The sequence below is a fragment of the Triturus cristatus genome, chromosome 9 (assembly GCF_964204655.1).
Source record: "Triturus cristatus chromosome 9, aTriCri1.1, whole genome shotgun sequence".
Classification (NCBI taxonomy): Eukaryota; Metazoa; Chordata; class Amphibia; order Caudata; family Salamandridae; genus Triturus; species Triturus cristatus.
The window spans coordinates 167,233,608-167,252,908 of record NC_140592.1 but is presented as its reverse complement, the minus strand read 5'-3'; the positions used below and the strand labels follow the sequence as shown (position 1 = coordinate 167,252,908).

General features: G+C 50.3%; 1 long non-coding RNA gene across 1 annotated transcript; it reads left to right on the top strand.

Annotated features, from left to right (window-relative positions):
• The first annotated feature begins 13,724 nt into the window (after nucleotides 1-13,724).
• On the top strand, nucleotides 13,725-18,634 carry LOC146797582 (uncharacterized). The gene is made up of 2 exons (XR_014969011.1): nucleotides 13,725-14,033; nucleotides 18,276-18,634. It is a non-coding gene; the product is annotated as an uncharacterized LOC146797582 (long non-coding RNA).
• Nucleotides 18,635-19,301: the final 667 nt, after the last annotated feature.

The window sequence follows — 19,301 nt, the reverse complement described above, 5'->3', positions numbered from 1 at the left end:
AGGGAGGCGAGACAGATTTTGGGGTTAACTATCAGCCGTTTATTAGACACCTCTGCTGTTACGGCCCACGAGGAGCAGCGGGAGCAACAACCGCCGGCTCGCGTCCTCGCGCTCTTTTTCCTCCCCCGAACCGCCCCCTGACGTCACAGCCATCCTCGACACCGGATTGGCCAGTGACGTCAGGCGGCATCCAAGATGGAAATAGGACTGTGGTTCGCCCTGGCAGACTGGTACGTTACTTCACGTACAACATCTCCTTTTCTTAACAAAATAGAGAACTATACATAACAATCATCTCATAACAAAATCTTCGAACCTTTTTGGCGCCCTGATATGCCTTGTAGGTCTGCGGGGAGTGACATGCAGGTTGGCCCCCCCGCCGCGGTTGCCCGTACCACCTTGGCTTGCGCTCATCACATTATGACTGTCATTCCTCACTGACATGGGGCCGCTGTCACTATGGCCTTCGGCATCCCCTAGGCCGTGGCACGTACTCACACCATCCTCAGTGGTCCCGTCATTGTCTTCTTGGACCTGCCACTCGTACATACTATCATCGCTCTTGGTCTCATGCACCTGGCTGCCTCTCATGATGATTTCCTCTTGACCTGCCTTGAGCCTAACAATGTCGTCCTTGCTACGCCATCCCCCTCCTTCCAAACAGACAGCTCCCTTAGTCACTCCTTGCACACGTGCAGGGGTTTGGAAAACAGACTCTCCCTTCAACACTTTGGTTGGTTTCTTCACCAACACCCAATCCCCCTGCGCTACCTCTTTAACTTTGCCTCTGTTCACCATATCAGCATACCGCTTGTTGCTTTCCTGTTTAGCCACAATTCTTTCTTTGACCCTCAACCTCTCGTCGGATACATCTTCAGGTTCCTCCCTCATGTCATACCACCTATCAAGTTTGGGAGTAAGCTCACTCATACACCTTCTCCCTCTCATCAGGTAGAACGGAGTGTGCCCCGTGACTGCATTGGGCGTGTTGTGAAATGTGTGCACCTTGTCCGCCAGAAATGCTTTTACATCCAAGTTGGAGGCAATTGCCTGTTGCACACCCTCCTTCAGGAACCTATTCATTCGCTCGACCTGCCCATTGCTCTTAGGGCTGTAGAGCGGGGTCTTCTCCTGCTTGATTCCCAATCTGGACAGGAAGTCCTTCATCTGCCTGGAGACCAGCTGTGTGCCGTTGTCGGACATCAAAATCTTCGGCTGTCCTTCACTAGCAAAGACCCTCTTCAGCTCCTTGATCACTCGTTCAGTGGTAACCTCCCTGACGAACTTGTAGTGGATCCATTTGGAAAAGTAATCCGTGAGGACAATGAGATGTCTGCAGTCGTCAGGCAGCAGGGTAAACGGGCCCGCGAAGTCAATAGCGACCTTGATCCATGGGCCGGCAGGAATGTCCACCAGCTGCAGCGTACCTTTTGCCGTCTTCCAGTGCTTGTCGGCCCTCAAGCACGGTCCGCATCGGTCGATAAAACTGCCGACATCGCCGCACATCCCTGGCCACCAGTAGTATTGTTTGAGTAGGTTCCTTGTGGCGGTAGCGCCCGGGTGACCCTTGTGAGCTAACCTGATTAATTTATCTCTCAACCCTTCCGGCGGCACAAACAGCTCATGCCTTTTCACGAAGCCGCCCTCGATGGAGAGTTCGGGGCTAACCTGCTGTAAACTCCTGAGCGCACCGTTCAAGTTCCGGATCGGGGGCCAGCTAGCCATAATATGATCCATCACCCTACGCATAGTCATGTCGTTCTCTTGGACCGCCATCCACTCTTCCTCCGAAATGGATCCTTCGTAAATGGCCGTAGCGTCCACCAGCGCCACTACGCACTCTGTGTCGTCCATGGATCCGTCCCCCTCGCCGTTGACCGGCAAGCGCGACAAGCAATCCGCCCTGCAATTGAGGCCGCCCTTGATGTGTCTGATGACGAAATGATATTCCTGCAGCCTGGACATCAGCCGCAGAAGCCTCGAGCTGGCCTTCCCGTTGCCGCGGCCTTCGCCGTCCATCATGTAGATTAAGGGCTTGTGGTCCGTGACCAGTTCGAACTCCATGCCCCACAGATAGTTCCTCAGTTTCTCCACGGCCCATACGCATGCGAGCGTCTCCCTCTCAATGGTGCTGTAATGCTTCTCGGCGTCACTCAGTGACCGGGAAATGAAAGCGACCGTGTTCTCCGTCTTTCCATGGAACTGGCAAAACACCGCACCGATACCCTTGGCGCTTGCGTCGACTGTGATCACATTCCGGAATGCCCTGTTGTATGGCTGTAGCACGGGAGCTGCCACGATGGCCTGCTTGACGGCATCAAAAGCAGCTTGTTGGGCATGCGCCCACGTGAATTTTTCGTTCTTCCTCAGTAGCTTCCTTAGGGGCTCCACGATGGTCGCATATCCCTGCATGAATTTGGAGTAGTATTCGCTGAGCCCCAGGAACGATCGTAGGGCGTCTTTGTCTCCGGGACACGGGGCATCACGTATGGCCTTCACCAAATCATCTTTAGGCGCAATGCCCTCCGCGGTCAGCACGTGCCCCAAGTAGTCGATCCTGCCCTCCATGAACTTGCACTTGTCCTTGGAGACTGTCATCCCTTTGTCGCGCAGTACCCCCAGCACTTCTCCCAGCAGCTCCAGGTGCTCCTCTTCACCCGCCGTGTGGACTAGAATGTCGTCCTGGAAGGCTTCAACACCCTTCATGTCGCCGAAGAGCAGATCCATCAACCTTTGGAAGACACCGGAGGCTGAGGCGAGGCCGAACGGAAGACGGACGTACCTGTACGCTCCGAACGGGGTAACAAAGGTGGTAAGTGCCTTGGACTCCTCCGTGAGGCATACCTGGTGGTATGCGGACTTCAGGTCTATCAAGGTGAAAAACCGCGACCCAGATGTAGAAGACAGGATCTCTTGGATGTTGGGCAGAGGGTGGCAGTTCACCAGAATGTGTCTGTTCAAAGATCGCAGGTCCACACACAGCCGAATGTCCCCTGTCCTCTTCTTCTTGGACACCACGATTGCGGACACCCACTCTGATGCGCCTGCTTCCTCTTATCACTCCCTCCGACTTCAGCCTATCTAGAACAGCCTTTAGCTCCCCCCTGACAGAGAGGGGAACTGACCTGACCTTGTGTTTTATTGGCACGGCATCCTCCTTCAATCTAATGGCGTGCACGAATCCTCTCACACACCCTACTTTGTTTTCAAAAACGGACTCAAATTTGCCGATGACCTCAGCCAAACCCTCAGGCAAGTCATCCGGCTGCACGTAGCTGACCCAATCATCCCTCAGAACTATGGGATCGTCCGCCCCAGGGACTAGCACCACCCCCAGCTTGGCCAGATCCTTCCACCCCACCAGGCTCCTCCCTTTCTCAGCCACATAGATCTTCGTTCTCACTGTTCGCCCCCTGAAAGTGAGGGAGTCCCAGAAATACCCCATCATCTCTATGTCTTGCTCCCCAAAAGCCTTCGGATTCACATCCGTCTCATGCAATTTCACACCTTGCCACTTCAACTCATACGTGGTGTCAGAAATCAGGGTAATGGGGGAACCAGAATCGGCCGTAAATGGCAGCTCAACTGTACCAATCAGGACAGAGCCAATAGGCCCCTTCACTCTACCATCTTCAGCATCAATGGACAATACAATGTCTGCATCTGTATCAGCATCGCAGTCGCTCACCGAGCTCACTTTCATGCCCCCACCAGGTCTCCTGGCTTTGCATACTGCCGCGAAGTGGCCCACTTTCCTGCACTTAGAACAACTTTTGGACAGTGCCGGGCATGTCCTGCTATCCGCCAGGTGGTCCCTCGACCCACATCTAAAACAAGCGAGTGGCTTCCTGCCCCCCCCCCTTTCTCGCTCGCCACCCTGTCTGGGGTTTTAGATGCACCTCTATGTTTGTCCTGCACAAAGAACACATTAGAAGCCTGACTCGTGCTCGCAAGTTCTTTCGTGGACACCATGGAACGTTCAACGGCCTTCGCAATGGCCACCACATCCTTCAGCGACGGGTTCCTGCAAGAAAGCAACCGTTCCTGCACCTTCTTGGAATGGCAGTAGAACACCACCTGTTCCCTGAGGTAAGTATCAGTCATCTCTGCGAATTCACAGTCTTGTGCCAAAACACGTAGACAGGCAATATACTCCTCGATAGTCTCACCCTCCTCCTGCTTCCGCAATGCGAATTTATGGCGCCCCACCATGATATTACCCTCCTCAGAGTACTGCAGTTCGAGCCGCTTAACCGCCTCCTGGTACACATCCAGAGGGGCAAGGGCCCCCGGAGGGTCCGCATAGACGGGCAAGCTGTCAAAAACCTCCTGGCCTGCTTTCCCCAACAGTCCGAATAGAAGCGACTTTTTGCGTGCAGCGCTATACCCCTCGCCATCAATGGAGACGATGTAATTCTCAAATGCGCGCAGCCACCCCTTCCACTTCATACATGGCTTACCAGGGGAGTCCAGAAAGAGGGGCGGCACACATATGTTGATGGGTTGCGCCATAGCAGGCGAGCGGGCACACGTGGGACAGCGGCGCAGATCCTGGACAATCCCCACCAAGCTCGGAAGGACACCCCGGTCGCAGGGAGGCAGGAGTCAAACGCAGCAGCAAGCAACGCAGCCTCAGAAGAGTGGGAGCATCTAGGACAGCAGAGACAGCGCTCCCTCCACAGCAGCTCCCCAGTGCAGCTCACGGGGTCGGAGGGGCAGAACAGCACCTCAGTACAGCAGGCAGCACCACGCAGCACACCAGGTTCCACCAGCAGGGCCACGCGTGTAGGAGGCAAGAGCAGGCAGGAGTAATCACCAGCTTGGAATCTGGAGCACAGGAACCAGCGAGGAGAGATCAGCGTGTATTCTCAGCACCTCGGGACATCAGGCATCAATGGGATCACTCGCGGGCCGTAACGATGTTATTTTTTTTTAACCCTCGTCGCCATTTGTAGTGGAAATAATGAGGGAGGCGAGACAGATTTTGGGGTTAACTATCAGCCGTTTATTAGACACCTCTGCTGTTACGGCCCACGAGGAGCAGCGGGAGCAACAACCGCCGGCTCGCGTCCTCGCGCTCTTTTTCCTCCCCCGAACCGCCCCCTGACGTCACAGCCATCCTCGACACCGGATTGGCCAGTGACGTCAGGCGGCATCCAAGATGGAAATAGGACTGTGGTTCGCCCTGGCAGACTGGTACGTTACTTCACGTACAAGATTGCAGAGGACTTGGTGAGTACCTTAAACATGTCAATTTGTGGGTGAGCAGAGACTTACAAGGTACATCAACCCTGGAACACTTGCTTCTCGCCTACTTCTAACCCCTGTAATTAAGTTTGCAGAAGAAGGCAAAATCAGAACCTAGCTAGAATCCAGACTCTGGAAAGAGCTCAAACATAATCAAAGAGGCTAGTAGTTAAGTCAATCGGAGCCAGTCTCTTTTTGATCAGGTATATATCAAAGAGCTGATATAATAAGCATGCTGAAACAATTTGTCACTTCGCTGCATGGCACCACAGGGCACCAGTGATTTTTTTTTACAGGACAAGTAGAGTTCTGAAGCATCTGGGGAACTGGGTTCGAGTCTCGGCAATGACACTGAACCTCTTGTGATTCTGGGCAAATCACTTAATCTCCTCGTGCCTGACAAAAAAAAAAAAAAAAAAAAAAGAATGTGTCCTCATTTAACGTAACTGGTGCTCCGTAAAGCGCTCTGATACCCGATACCTTCGGGTCAAGTTCGCACTATGTAAAAAAAAAAAAAGATATTTTATAACATTCCACAAGCCTGGGTTGAGTCTTATAGAATGGTACACCTTATCTGGGAGTAGACATGCTGGTTCCTGTTAACTGATTCATCAGGGTAAGGCTGACAGTTCAACACCTTATGGAGGGGGACACTGAAGGGAAGGTTTAAGTCTGGGCCAGGTTACAACAGTGGACAGAAGCGCTACTCTATGGATCAGTTTGTGACAGTGCATGGTCAATCTACAGTACAATCCGTTTGTAACAATAACTGACAGCTTTTGCCCTTTTTCGGATGAGTTTGTGACATCTTTACATCAGGCAGTCAACATGCCTAGAAGGTCTATTGTTGGATTATGCAGTGACGGTGCCTTAATATTCTCACCTTGATAATGTGGCAACAGTAGCTGGCTATTGGGGAATGACCGGTCGTGTGGCACTGGCTGTGACAGTGCATGCGTTTTTGCCACCTTCAGACCCATATGGCTGTGGCATCTATTGACAGTTCTTGCTATAGATCAGGAAGTGACAGAGCCTACAGTACAATGATGTTGCAATGTCAGGTTGCTCTGCGCTTGGCTCCTCGGGCAGGAGATCATAGTGACTGTGAGCCCTTGCCCTGCTGCATGGAGGAGTCTTGAATATCCAAGTTGCATCCATTGGATCAGGTGTGATAAGCGTGCACTGGCTACCTGAGAGTGCTGCAGTCTATCGCCTCCAAGTCAACAAATGCGGAGGATTGCAATAACCCGGGGGCGCTCCTCACCTGTGGGCTGTCTTCCAGCGTTTCTTCGATGGGCAGCTTATCTACTCCGGGCATGGTTGCGCTTCTTAAAAAACAGCCACGAGAACGTAAACCTCAGTCTCACACTATACACCCAACCCAGATTCAGCCACAACACCCAGCCCTGGAATTCTCGGCCCCGGAAGTCCCGCCCCTTTCGGTTTTCGTTGGCTAGTCAGAAGCGCAGAGCACTGCCTTTGGCTGAATAACCCGCCTGTCTGTGTACGTATACACATAACTTCAGTAACAGGGTCACAGAAGAGCGATGGTCAGGCACAAACGTCTCCGCCGTTACCGTCTGTGCAACACTGACATCGCAGCTTCGCAGGGAAGCCTGGCCTGACCCAAACATGGCCGACTTTGAGGACAAGGCCCGCCTAAGACCTCCACACATGCGCCTTATAGCGTCTACGACGTTGGTGTTGGCTCGGCTGTTACATATTACTGGTGAGTGTATTAGTGGTCTTGTCCTCGAGTCGCTTCATTAACGTATTGTCGGAAATAAAAATACAAGTATGTAGTGGAAATAATGAGGGAGGCGAGACAGATTTTGGGGTTAACTATCAGCCGTTTATTAGACACCTCTGCTGTTACGGCCCACGAGGAGCAGCGGGAGCAACAACCGCCGGCTCGCGTCCTCGCGCTCTTTTTCCTCCCCCGAACCGCCCCCTGACGTCACAGCCATCCTCGACACCGGATTGGCCAGTGACGTCAGGCGGCATCCAAGATGGAAATAGGACTGTGGTTCGCCCTGGCAGACTGGTACGTTACTTCACGTACAACATCTCCTTTTCTTAACAAAATAGAGAACTATACATAACAATCATCTCATAACAAAATCTTCGAACCTTTTTGGCGCCCTGATATGCCTTGTAGGTCTGCGGGGAGTGACATGCAGGTTGGCCCCCCCGCCGCGGTTGCCCGTACCACCTTGGCTTGCGCTCATCACATTATGACTGTCATTCCTCACTGACATGGGGCCGCTGTCACTATGGCCTTCGGCATCCCCTAGGCCGTGGCACGTACTCACACCATCCTCAGTGGTCCCGTCATTGTCTTCTTGGACCTGCCACTCGTACATACTATCATCGCTCTTGGTCTCATGCACCTGGCTGCCTCTCATGATGATTTCCTCTTGACCTGCCTTGAGCCTAACAATGTCGTCCTTGCTACGCCATCCCCCTCCTTCCAAACAGACAGCTCCCTTAGTCACTCCTTGCACACGTGCAGGGGTTTGGAAAACAGACTCTCCCTTCAACACTTTGGTTGGTTTCTTCACCAACACCCAATCCCCCTGCGCTACCTCTTTAACTTTGCCTCTGTTCACCATATCAGCATACCGCTTGTTGCTTTCCTGTTTAGCCACAATTCTTTCTTTGACCCTCAACCTCTCGTCGGATACATCTTCAGGTTCCTCCCTCATGTCATACCACCTATCAAGTTTGGGAGTAAGCTCACTCATACACCTTCTCCCTCTCATCAGGTAGAACGGAGTGTGCCCCGTGACTGCATTGGGCGTGTTGTGAAATGTGTGCACCTTGTCCGCCAGAAATGCTTTTACATCCAAGTTGGAGGCAATTGCCTGTTGCACACCCTCCTTCAGGAACCTATTCATTCGCTCGACCTGCCCATTGCTCTTAGGGCTGTAGAGCGGGGTCTTCTCCTGCTTGATTCCCAATCTGGACAGGAAGTCCTTCATCTGCCTGGAGACCAGCTGTGTGCCGTTGTCGGACATCAAAATCTTCGGCTGTCCTTCACTAGCAAAGACCCTCTTCAGCTCCTTGATCACTCGTTCAGTGGTAACCTCCCTGACGAACTTGTAGTGGATCCATTTGGAAAAGTAATCCGTGAGGACAATGAGATGTCTGCAGTCGTCAGGCAGCAGGGTAAACGGGCCCGCGAAGTCAATAGCGACCTTGATCCATGGGCCGGCAGGAATGTCCACCAGCTGCAGCGTACCTTTTGCCGTCTTCCAGTGCTTGTCGGCCCTCAAGCACGGTCCGCATCGGTCGATAAAACTGCCGACATCGCCGCACATCCCTGGCCACCAGTAGTATTGTTTGAGTAGGTTCCTTGTGGCGGTAGCGCCCGGGTGACCCTTGTGAGCTAACCTGATTAATTTATCTCTCAACCCTTCCGGCGGCACAAACAGCTCATGCCTTTTCACGAAGCCGCCCTCGATGGAGAGTTCGGGGCTAACCTGCTGTAAACTCCTGAGCGCACCGTTCAAGTTCCGGATCGGGGGCCAGCTAGCCATAATATGATCCATCACCCTACGCATAGTCATGTCGTTCTCTTGGACCGCCATCCACTCTTCCTCCGAAATGGATCCTTCGTAAATGGCCGTAGCGTCCACCAGCGCCACTACGCACTCCGTGTCGTCCATGGATCCGTCCCCCTCGCCGTTGACCGGCAAGCGCGACAAGCAATCCGCCCTGCAATTGAGGCCGCCCTTGATGTGTCTGATGACGAAATGATATTCCTGCAGCCTGGACATCAGCCGCAGAAGCCTCGAGCTGGCCTTCCCGTTGCCGCGGCCTTCGCCGTCCATCATGTAGATTAAGGGCTTGTGGTCCGTGACCAGTTCGAACTCCATGCCCCACAGATAGTTCCTCAGTTTCTCCACGGCCCATACGCATGCGAGCGTCTCCCTCTCAATGGTGCTGTAATGCTTCTCGGCGTCACTCAGTGACCGGGAAATGAAAGCGACCGTGTTCTCCGTCTTTCCATGGAACTGGCAAAACACCGCACCGATACCCTTGGCGCTTGCGTCGACTGTGATCACATTCCGGAATGCCCTGTTGTATGGCTGTAGCACGGGAGCTGCCACGATGGCCTGCTTGACGGCATCAAAAGCAGCTTGTTGGGCATGCGCCCACGTGAATTTTTCGTTCTTCCTCAGTAGCTTCCTTAGGGGCTCCACGATGGTCGCATATCCCTGCATGAATTTGGAGTAGTATTCGCTGAGCCCCAGGAACGATCGTAGGGCGTCTTTGTCTCCGGGACACGGGGCATCACGTATGGCCTTCACCAAATCATCTTTAGGCGCAATGCCCTCCGCGGTCAGCACGTGCCCCAAGTAGTCGATCCTGCCCTCCATGAACTTGCACTTGTCCTTGGAGACTGTCATCCCTTTGTCGCGCAGTACCCCCAGCACTTCTCCCAGCAGCTCCAGGTGCTCCTCTTCACCCGCCGTGTGGACTAGAATGTCGTCCTGGAAGGCTTCAACACCCTTCATGTCGCCGAAGAGCAGATCCATCAACCTTTGGAAGACACCGGAGGCTGAGGCGAGGCCGAACGGAAGACGGACGTACCTGTACGCTCCGAACGGGGTAACAAAGGTGGTAAGTGCCTTGGACTCCTCCGTGAGGCATACCTGGTGGTATGCGGACTTCAGGTCTATCAAGGTGAAAAACCGCGACCCAGATGTAGAAGACAGGATCTCTTGGATGTTGGGCAGAGGGTGGCAGTTCACCAGAATGTGTCTGTTCAAAGATCGCAGGTCCACACACAGCCGAATGTCCCCTGTCCTCTTCTTCTTGGACACCACGATTGCGGACACCCACTCTGATGCGCCTGCTTCCTCTTATCACTCCCTCCGACTTCAGCCTATCTAGAACAGCCTTTAGCTCCCCCCTGACAGAGAGGGGAACTGACCTGACCTTGTGTTTTATTGGCACGGCATCCTCCTTCAATCTAATGGCGTGCACGAATCCTCTCACACACCCTACTTTGTTTTCAAAAACGGACTCAAATTTGCCGATGACCTCAGCCAAACCCTCAGGCAAGTCATCCGGCTGCACGTAGCTGACCCAATCATCCCTCAGAACTATGGGATCGTCCGCCCCAGGGACTAGCACCACCCCCAGCTTGGCCAGATCCTTCCACCCCACCAGGCTCCTCCCTTTCTCAGCCACATAGATCTTCGTTCTCACTGTTCGCCCCCTGAAAGTGAGGGAGTCCCAGAAATACCCCATCATCTCTATGTCTTGCTCCCCAAAAGCCTTCGGATTCACATCCGTCTCATGCAATTTCACACCTTGCCACTTCAACTCATACGTGGTGTCAGAAATCAGGGTAATGGGGGAACCAGAATCGGCCGTAAATGGCAGCTCAACTGTACCAATCAGGACAGAGCCAATAGGCCCCTTCACTCTACCATCTTCAGCATCAATGGACAATACAATGTCTGCATCTGTATCAGCATCGCAGTCGCTCACCGAGCTCACTTTCATGCCCCCACCAGGTCTCCTGGCTTTGCATACTGCCGCGAAGTGGCCCACTTTCCTGCACTTAGAACAACTTTTGGACAGTGCCGGGCATGTCCTGCTATCCGCCAGGTGGTCCCTCGACCCACATCTAAAACAAGCGAGTGGCTTCCTGCCCCCCCCCCCTTTCTCGCTCGCCACCCTGTCTGGGGTTTTAGATGCACCTCTATGTTTGTCCTGCACAAAGAACACATTAGAAGCCTGACTCGTGCTCGCAAGTTCTTTCGTGGACACCATGGAACGTTCAACGGCCTTCGCAATGGCCACCACATCCTTCAGCGACGGGTTCCTGCAAGAAAGCAACCGTTCCTGCACCTTCTTGGAATGGCAGTAGAACACCACCTGTTCCCTGAGGTAAGTATCAGTCATCTCTGCGAATTCACAGTCTTGTGCCAAAACACGTAGACAGGCAATATACTCCTCGATAGTCTCACCCTCCTCCTGCTTCCGCAATGCGAATTTATGGCGCCCCACCATGATATTACCCTCCTCAGAGTACTGCAGTTCGAGCCGCTTAACCGCCTCCTGGTACACATCCAGAGGGGCAAGGGCCCCCGGAGGGTCCGCATAGACGGGCAAGCTGTCAAAAACCTCCTGGCCTGCTTTCCCCAACAGTCCGAATAGAAGCGACTTTTTGCGTGCAGCGCTATACCCCTCGCCATCAATGGAGACGATGTAATTCTCAAATGCGCGCAGCCACCCCTTCCACTTCATACATGGCTTACCAGGGGAGTCCAGAAAGAGGGGCGGCACACATATGTTGATGGGTTGCGCCATAGCAGGCGAGCGGGCACACGTGGGACAGCGGCGCAGATCCTGGACAATCCCCACCAAGCTCGGAAGGACACCCCGGTCGCAGGGAGGCAGGAGTCAAACGCAGCAGCAAGCAACGCAGCCTCAGAAGAGTGGGAGCATCTAGGACAGCAGAGACAGCGCTCCCTCCACAGCAGCTCCCCAGTGCAGCTCACGGGGTCGGAGGGGCAGAACAGCACCTCAGTACAGCAGGCAGCACCACGCAGCACACCAGGTTCCACCAGCAGGGCCACGCGTGTAGGAGGCAAGAGCAGGCAGGAGTAATCACCAGCTTGGAATCTGGAGCACAGGAACCAGCGAGGAGAGATCAGCGTGTATTCTCAGCACCTCGGGACATCAGGCATCAATGGGATCACTCGCGGGCCGTAACGATGTTATTTTTTTTTAACCCTCGTCGCCATTTGTAGTGGAAATAATGAGGGAGGCGAGACAGATTTTGGGGTTAACTATCAGCCGTTTATTAGACACCTCTGCTGTTACGGCCCACGAGGAGCAGCGGGAGCAACAACCGCCGGCTCGCGTCCTCGCGCTCTTTTTCCTCCCCCGAACCGCCCCCTGACGTCACAGCCATCCTCGACACCGGATTGGCCAGTGACGTCAGGCGGCATCCAAGATGGAAATAGGACTGTGGTTCGCCCTGGCAGACTGGTACGTTACTTCACGTACAAGATTGCAGAGGACTTGGTGAGTACCTTAAACATGTCAATTTGTGGGTGAGCAGAGACTTACAAGGTACATCAACCCTGGAACACTTGCTTCTCGCCTACTTCCAACCCCTGTAATTAAGTTTGCAGAAGAAGGCAAAATCAGAACCTAGCTAGAATCCAGACTCTGGAAAGAGCTCAAACATAATCAAAGAGGCTAGTAGTTAAGTCAATCGGAGCCAGTCTCTTTTTGATCAGGTATATATCAAAGAGCTGATATAATAAGCATGCTGAAACAATTTGTCACTTCGCTGCATGGCACCACAGGGCACCAGTGATTTTTTTTTACAGGACAAGTAGAGTTCTGAAGCATCTGGGGAACTGGGTTCGAGTCTCGGCAATGACACTGAACCTCTTGTGATTCTGGGCAAATCACTTAATCTCCTCGTGCCTGACAAAAAAAAAAAAAAAAAGAATGTGTCCTCATTTAACGTAACTGGTGCTCCGTAAAGCGCTCTGATACCCGATACCTTCGGGTCAAGTTCGCACTATGTAAAAAAAAAAAAAGATATTTTATAACATTCCACAAGCCTGGGTTGAGTCTTATAGAATGGTACACCTTATCTGGGAGTAGACATGCTGGTTCCTGTTAACTGATTCATCAGGGTAAGGCTGACAGTTCAACACCTTATGGAGGGGGACACTGAAGGGAAGGTTTAAGTCTGGGCCAGGTTACAACAGTGGACAGAAGCGCTACTCTATGGATCAGTTTGTGACAGTGCATGGTCAATCTACAGTACAATCCGTTTGTAACAATAACTGACAGCTTTTGCCCTTTTTCGGATGAGTTTGTGACATCTTTACATCAGGCAGTCAACATGCCTAGAAGGTCTATTGTTGGATTATGCAGTGACGGTGCCTTAATATTCTCACCTTGATAATGTGGCAACAGTAGCTGGCTATTGGGGAATGACCGGTCGTGTGGCACTGGCTGTGACAGTGCATGCGTTTTTGCCACCTTCAGACCCATATGGCTGTGGCATCTATTGACAGTTCTTGCTATAGATCAGGAAGTGACAGAGCCTACAGTACAATGATGTTGCAATGTCAGGTTGCTCTGCGCTTGGCTCCTCGGGCAGGAGATCATAGTGACTGTGAGCCCTTGCCCTGCTGCATGGAGGAGTCTTGAATATCCAAGTTGCATCCATTGGATCAGGTGTGATAAGCGTGCACTGGCTACCTGAGAGTGCTGCAGTCTATCACCTCCAAGTCAACAAATGCGGAGGATTGCAATAACCCGGGGGCGCTCCTCACCTGTGGGCTGTCTTCCAGCGTTTCTTCGATGGGCAGCTTATCTACTCCGGGCATGGTTGCGCTTCTTAAAAAACAGCCACGAGAACGTAAACCTCAGTCTCACACTATACACCCAACCCAGATTCAGCCACAACACCCAGCCCTGGAATTCTCGGCCCCGGAAGTCCCGCCCCTTTCGGTTTTCGTTGGCTAGTCAGAAGCGCAGAGCACTGCCTTTGGCTGAATAACCCGCCTGTCTGTGTACGTATACACATAACTTCAGTAACAGGGTCACAGAAGAGCGATGGTCAGGCACAAACGTCTCCGCCGTTACCGTCTGTGCAACACTGACATCGCAGCTTCGCAGGGAAGCCTGGCCTGACCCAAACATGGCCGACTTTGAGGACAAGGCCCGCCTAAGACCTCCACACATGCGCCTTATAGCGTCTACGACGTTGGTGTTGGCTCGGCTGTTACATATTACTGGTGAGTGTATTAGTGGTCTTGTCCTCGAGTCGCTTCATTAACGTATTGTCGGAAATAAAAATACAAGTATTAATAAACAGACAGCGTTCCTTATGCGCTGGTGGGAAAAGCTTCTATTACTGAATGCTCATCCGCCCAGTTTCTTCTGAGCCGAAAAAAGGGACGAAAGCATACATGCCAACATTCCCGATTGTAAAAAAGACCGAGTGCAGTAACGAGTCGTGGAAATAGCTTCTACGGTGTATTAAAAAGGTAAGGCTGCTTCGCGAACGCTGCAACGATCACAACAACCATCATATGGATGACAGTTGGCGTGAGAGCGCGCACACACAAGGAAGAAGAGACAATATCGTTCCTCCATGCGCGCGCAGAGAGGGACCAAACTGGAGAGGGAAATTATCAGGCCACATGCAGATTTATTAGTAGTGCAAGGAGTTTCAGTTGGTATGCTTGTTCAGACGTTAATCCCACGCTGAAATGTATTTATTCAATTATAGTCTGGAAATCTCTACACAGTATACTATGAAACAAGTGCCGCCAGGTGCAGAGAACGGCTGTAACCACGAGATTGCAGCACTGTGTGAAAAATTAAGTGCAGGTACTCGCCTAAAGGAGCGGTGGATTGGGGGGTGGCGTGTGGGGTGGGCTCGATGGCGGAGAAAGGGGGCGAGGCTAGGTTTTCAATCTTTCCGAACTTTCTAGGCAAGAACTTCACCTGCATGCATCTAAGAAAGTTGGAAGTATCTGTCCAATAGGTATGGAAGAAATAGACATTTATACAGCATATACTAATAAGTGTTTATTGCTACCCAAAGTAACCCTCTTTTATAGCAACCTTAAAATCACAAAAGATTGAGGAAAAAACATTAAGGTTCCAAATGTTTGTCTTGTCCTTTGCATGTAGCTCCTTGAGGATTGGTCATAACTTATTAAGTTATATGACAATTAATGTAACTTGGGACTCGCAGGTAATACTAAATAAATAATAGTAATAAATAAATAAATACAAGGATCTCTGCAACAAAAACCCTAGCCAACTAAGCTATATAAATCTTTTGCAAGTCGTGCTTTCCAACTAGCACATTAACCCTCAAGGCAATTTTATGGTGAGTTGAACCTTTGATTAGAATGTGCTCTTATCTTTCTAACAAGTGCATTAACCACCTCCTGCATATGTGCACTTCAGGCATCAGAAGGGTCTCTAGTGTGGAGGATGCATACTTTGAAGGGATGGATCTTATCTGTTATCTAAACACATGCCAAAAGATAGAAGGATTCACTGCTAGCCCAGGTGAATGAATAGAGCTAATGCCAGAACCAGTGCCCTGAAAGGATTCCCTATAAAAAAAAAAAAGCACCAAAACTATGGTGGTGAGAGAGAGAGAGAACACACCCCTCCAATAAGAGAGATATGGACAGGAGCTTGGTAGCTCCCAAATGATTCCATTTTATGTGACATGTATGTTCAAACCAGTCTCTGAATTTCGACGTCATAGCTTTGCATGCTGGAATTTTTAGAAACCCTTACTTATAATGAGAAAGGGAAACTACAAGTCCCATAATGCAAAAGCATTGCCAGCTAAAATCCAGACCTGTCTGAAAGTTTAAGGGACATTCCATTCAGCCTCCAGTCGCACTTGGGTTGTGCCTGGTTTCCTATCTGAAACAAGGGGTTTAAATGCACCAAACGACTCAGTAAAAACAAATTGTGTGGTCTTTTCTTGTTTGAGGGTAATCAAAAACTTGGTGGAAAGGGCAGGTATTTGCATTCACGTAAAACATTTTTATTTTAAATTGCTGGTGAACTAGCATTTTCAGTCATTTAAAACAATGGGTATGCTAAAAAGGAGATGATGGATGGAACGCTGAACCTTTTCAAACACTCCCCCTCCCCCCAGTCACCGATCTGGGTTGAATCCATCATCATTCTTTATCTCACTTTACCACCTCAGTTCAGACCCATGATATGCAAATCAGTCTTGACCCAGTGCCTCATGGGAACAGTTCATTCAGCTTTTGCAGCAATGTCTTCTTGGTGCAAAAGAAGGGAGGAAGACAGAGGTTAGTCTTAAATCTCAGGGAGTTCAATCCTTTTATCGTGTACAGACACTTCAAGATGAAAGACATCCATCTTCTAAGAGATCTATTATTGGAAAAGGATTGGATGGTCCGATTGGATCTAAAGGACGCTTACCTGACAGTTCCCATTTGCCCCTCCCATCAGGAATTTCTCCAGTTCTCATGGAAAGGGCAATGGTACCAATACTTATCCCGCCCCTTCGGCCTGTCCTCGGGCCCCTTGGGTGTTTACCAAACTGCTGAAACCTGTGGTCACTCGCCTGCGAGAGATGGGAGTTCGCATGATCGTATATCTAGATGACATGCTTCTTCTCGCTCAGGATCAAACTCTTCTGCTCATTCATTTACGCGGGACAGCCTCTCTGTTGCAAGAGTTGGGGTTTTTAACAAACCTAAAAAAATCTATGATCATTCCGTCACAACAGGTGGACTTTCTGGGGTTTCAAATAGATTCAGTGAACACTCAGTTACTTCTATCGATGGTCAAGATAAAATCTATAAAAAGAGAGATCCGTTCGACCCTGTCGAAACAGAGGGTCTCTTTGAGGTCCCTAGCTAGGATTGTGAGCCTTCTGGCTTTCTCGATTCAGGCTATCTTTCTGGGTCCTCTACATTAAAGTGCGTTACAGCGCCTCAAGATTCACTATTTTCAGAAGAGGTATTCGTACGATCATATGATTCCTCTGTCTCCGGATGCTCAAGAGGAGCTACGTTGGTGGTTAGATGACATGGAAGTGTGGAATGGCAAGGCCATTTTCGGAACCTCTCGACGTTATCATAGAGTCGGACGCCAGATGATGGGGGTTGGGGAGCAAAATGTGGAGACTTTGCCACAGGCAGGCGTTGGTCCGCAGACGAATTAAAGTTACACATCAACTGTCTAGAGTTGTTAGCCGTCTCGTTTGCCATCAAATCGATCTCTCTGAAGAGCACTTGTTGCATCCTCCTCAGGATGGATAATGTCTCAGCGGTGTGATACATAAATTGCCTAAGAGGGACTAAATCCTGGCTATTGGCCAATATTGGGAGGGAGTTTTGGCATTTTTGCTTAACTCAGAAGAACACCATAATAGCGGAATACATTCCTGGCAAGTACAATCAGGTAGCGGACTGGAATTCCAGGTTTCTGATCACCTCATTCTCTGGTCCTTCAGAATACATTTTTTGTCTGAATGTGCTGAGTCAGGTCAGTCTTATAGGTCTGTTAATAATTTCAGGTCGGCTTTATCTGCCGGACATAATCACATTGATGGAAAACCAGTGGGAATGCACCCATTGGTGTGTAAGTTGTTGAAAGGCATCAGAGTTGCTTGTCCGCCTCGCCCCAGATACACTACATTATGGGATGTTTCTAAAGTTCTTTCTTTGTTAGAATCTTAGCCGGACAATAAAGACTTATCTTTAAAGCAATTATCTGCTAAACTTACTAAGTTGTTGTCTTATTTCCTGCAGAAGAGTGTCTTACGTTCATGCTTTAGATTTGGCAGGAAGAGTTTTCTCTCCCCAAGGTGTTTCTTTCATCATCTCAAGAAGAACTAAGACGATATCTCGTTCGGTTGAGTATCCCGCTTTCCCTCATAATGAGAAATGATGTGTTTTTAAATGCTTGAAAATGTATGAGGAACGCACTTTAGCTCACAGATCGGACCCTCTGGGTCACTTGCTCGTAGCAATCCAGAAACCTTTTCGCCCAGTCTCGGCGGCCACTTTGGCACGTTGGGTCAGGTGGGTTATGGCTGAAGCTGGTATTGATATTTCTGTGTATGGTGCACACTCCACTAGAGGTGCTATGGCCTCTAAAGCTTTTATTATGGGTTCTCGTTTAGAAGATATTTTAAAAGCTGCAGATTGGTCTTCGGACTCAATGTTTAAAATATTTTATTATAAGTCTATCACTCATGTTTCTTCTGTTGTTGTTGGTCAGCTTTGAACCAGCATAATCTGAGCCTCCGGTCCTGCCATAGAGTACAATATTTTCCAGCTATCACAACAAGAATTTTACATTCTATTAAGGACACGGAGGCAAGGATTATCCCACCCGTTGGGACAGGTAAGATTTACAACTGTCATGGTGTTTGATGATGCATAATGTTATGATATTTCCCACCCTGTTATGTCAAACCTTTTATGGTTCTGTATTTTTCAAACTTGTTTCTGTTTCAGGAACGGATTCCAAACAGAGTTAATTCTACGATACTTCTTGTCAAGGAACTCCTCTCTGTTGGAGGATGGTAGTCTCACCTGGGACCTGTTGGGAGTTGCTCATCGTTGGGAGGTTGGACTGCTGTTGGTTGCTCTCCGTTGAGAGCTAGGATTATTGCTTTGTTTTTCGGACTCTTAAGAACTGCTTATTGCAAAGAAAGAGGTAGTCAAGATGGTGCCTCGTTATTTCGTATGCTAACCTCATGTGTGATTGGTTAATGAAGGAGGCGTGGTTCAAAGCCTCATGGGATATGTAGTATTTTTCAATGTTTACTGTTTTCTCATTCGCTGCTGTTTGTAAAGAAATTTGAGAAGCATAATCTTCGCCTCCGTGTCCTTAATAGAATCTAAAATTCTTGTTGCGATAGCTGGAAAAAGTTCTATCCAGTGGCAAAGTGAGCAAGGGACAATGTCTGGGCATACCCTGCCAACTTAGGGTGAACAAAGCAAACACAAGGACGGAGCGCTGAAATGTTTCAAACACTCACCCCCAGTCACATATCAGGGTTGAATCCATCATCGTTCGTTAGATCACTTCGCCACCTCAGTCCAGACCCAGCTATATGCAAATCAGTCATGACCCCGTGCCTTATCCGAACAGGCCAGATTGAACTGCCAAGCCATGTCTTCCCTGAACCGGAAACAAGCATTCTAGGACCGGTTTCAGGGTAACACCCCTTAACAGCCAGGCTAGCTTGAATCCTGTGGGAAAGTGAGAAAGGGACCCACGTGGGGAAAAAGCGGTACTGCCCTGAAGAATTTGCCCCACACCCTTGTTCATTAGTTTTATGGTGGACTGTCAACTCCCACTGTGCAAGATCAAAGGGGAAACCAAACACCCTGCTGCCACACCACTACTGGAAGACTTACAGAGGCACACAACAAGATTGCTGTGTCCTGGTGACCAGGGCTGCTGTTCTGGCACTCTTGTGCAAGTTCAGCCCAGGATTGCACAATAAATCCGTGCAGATTGTGTGAAAAGTAGTT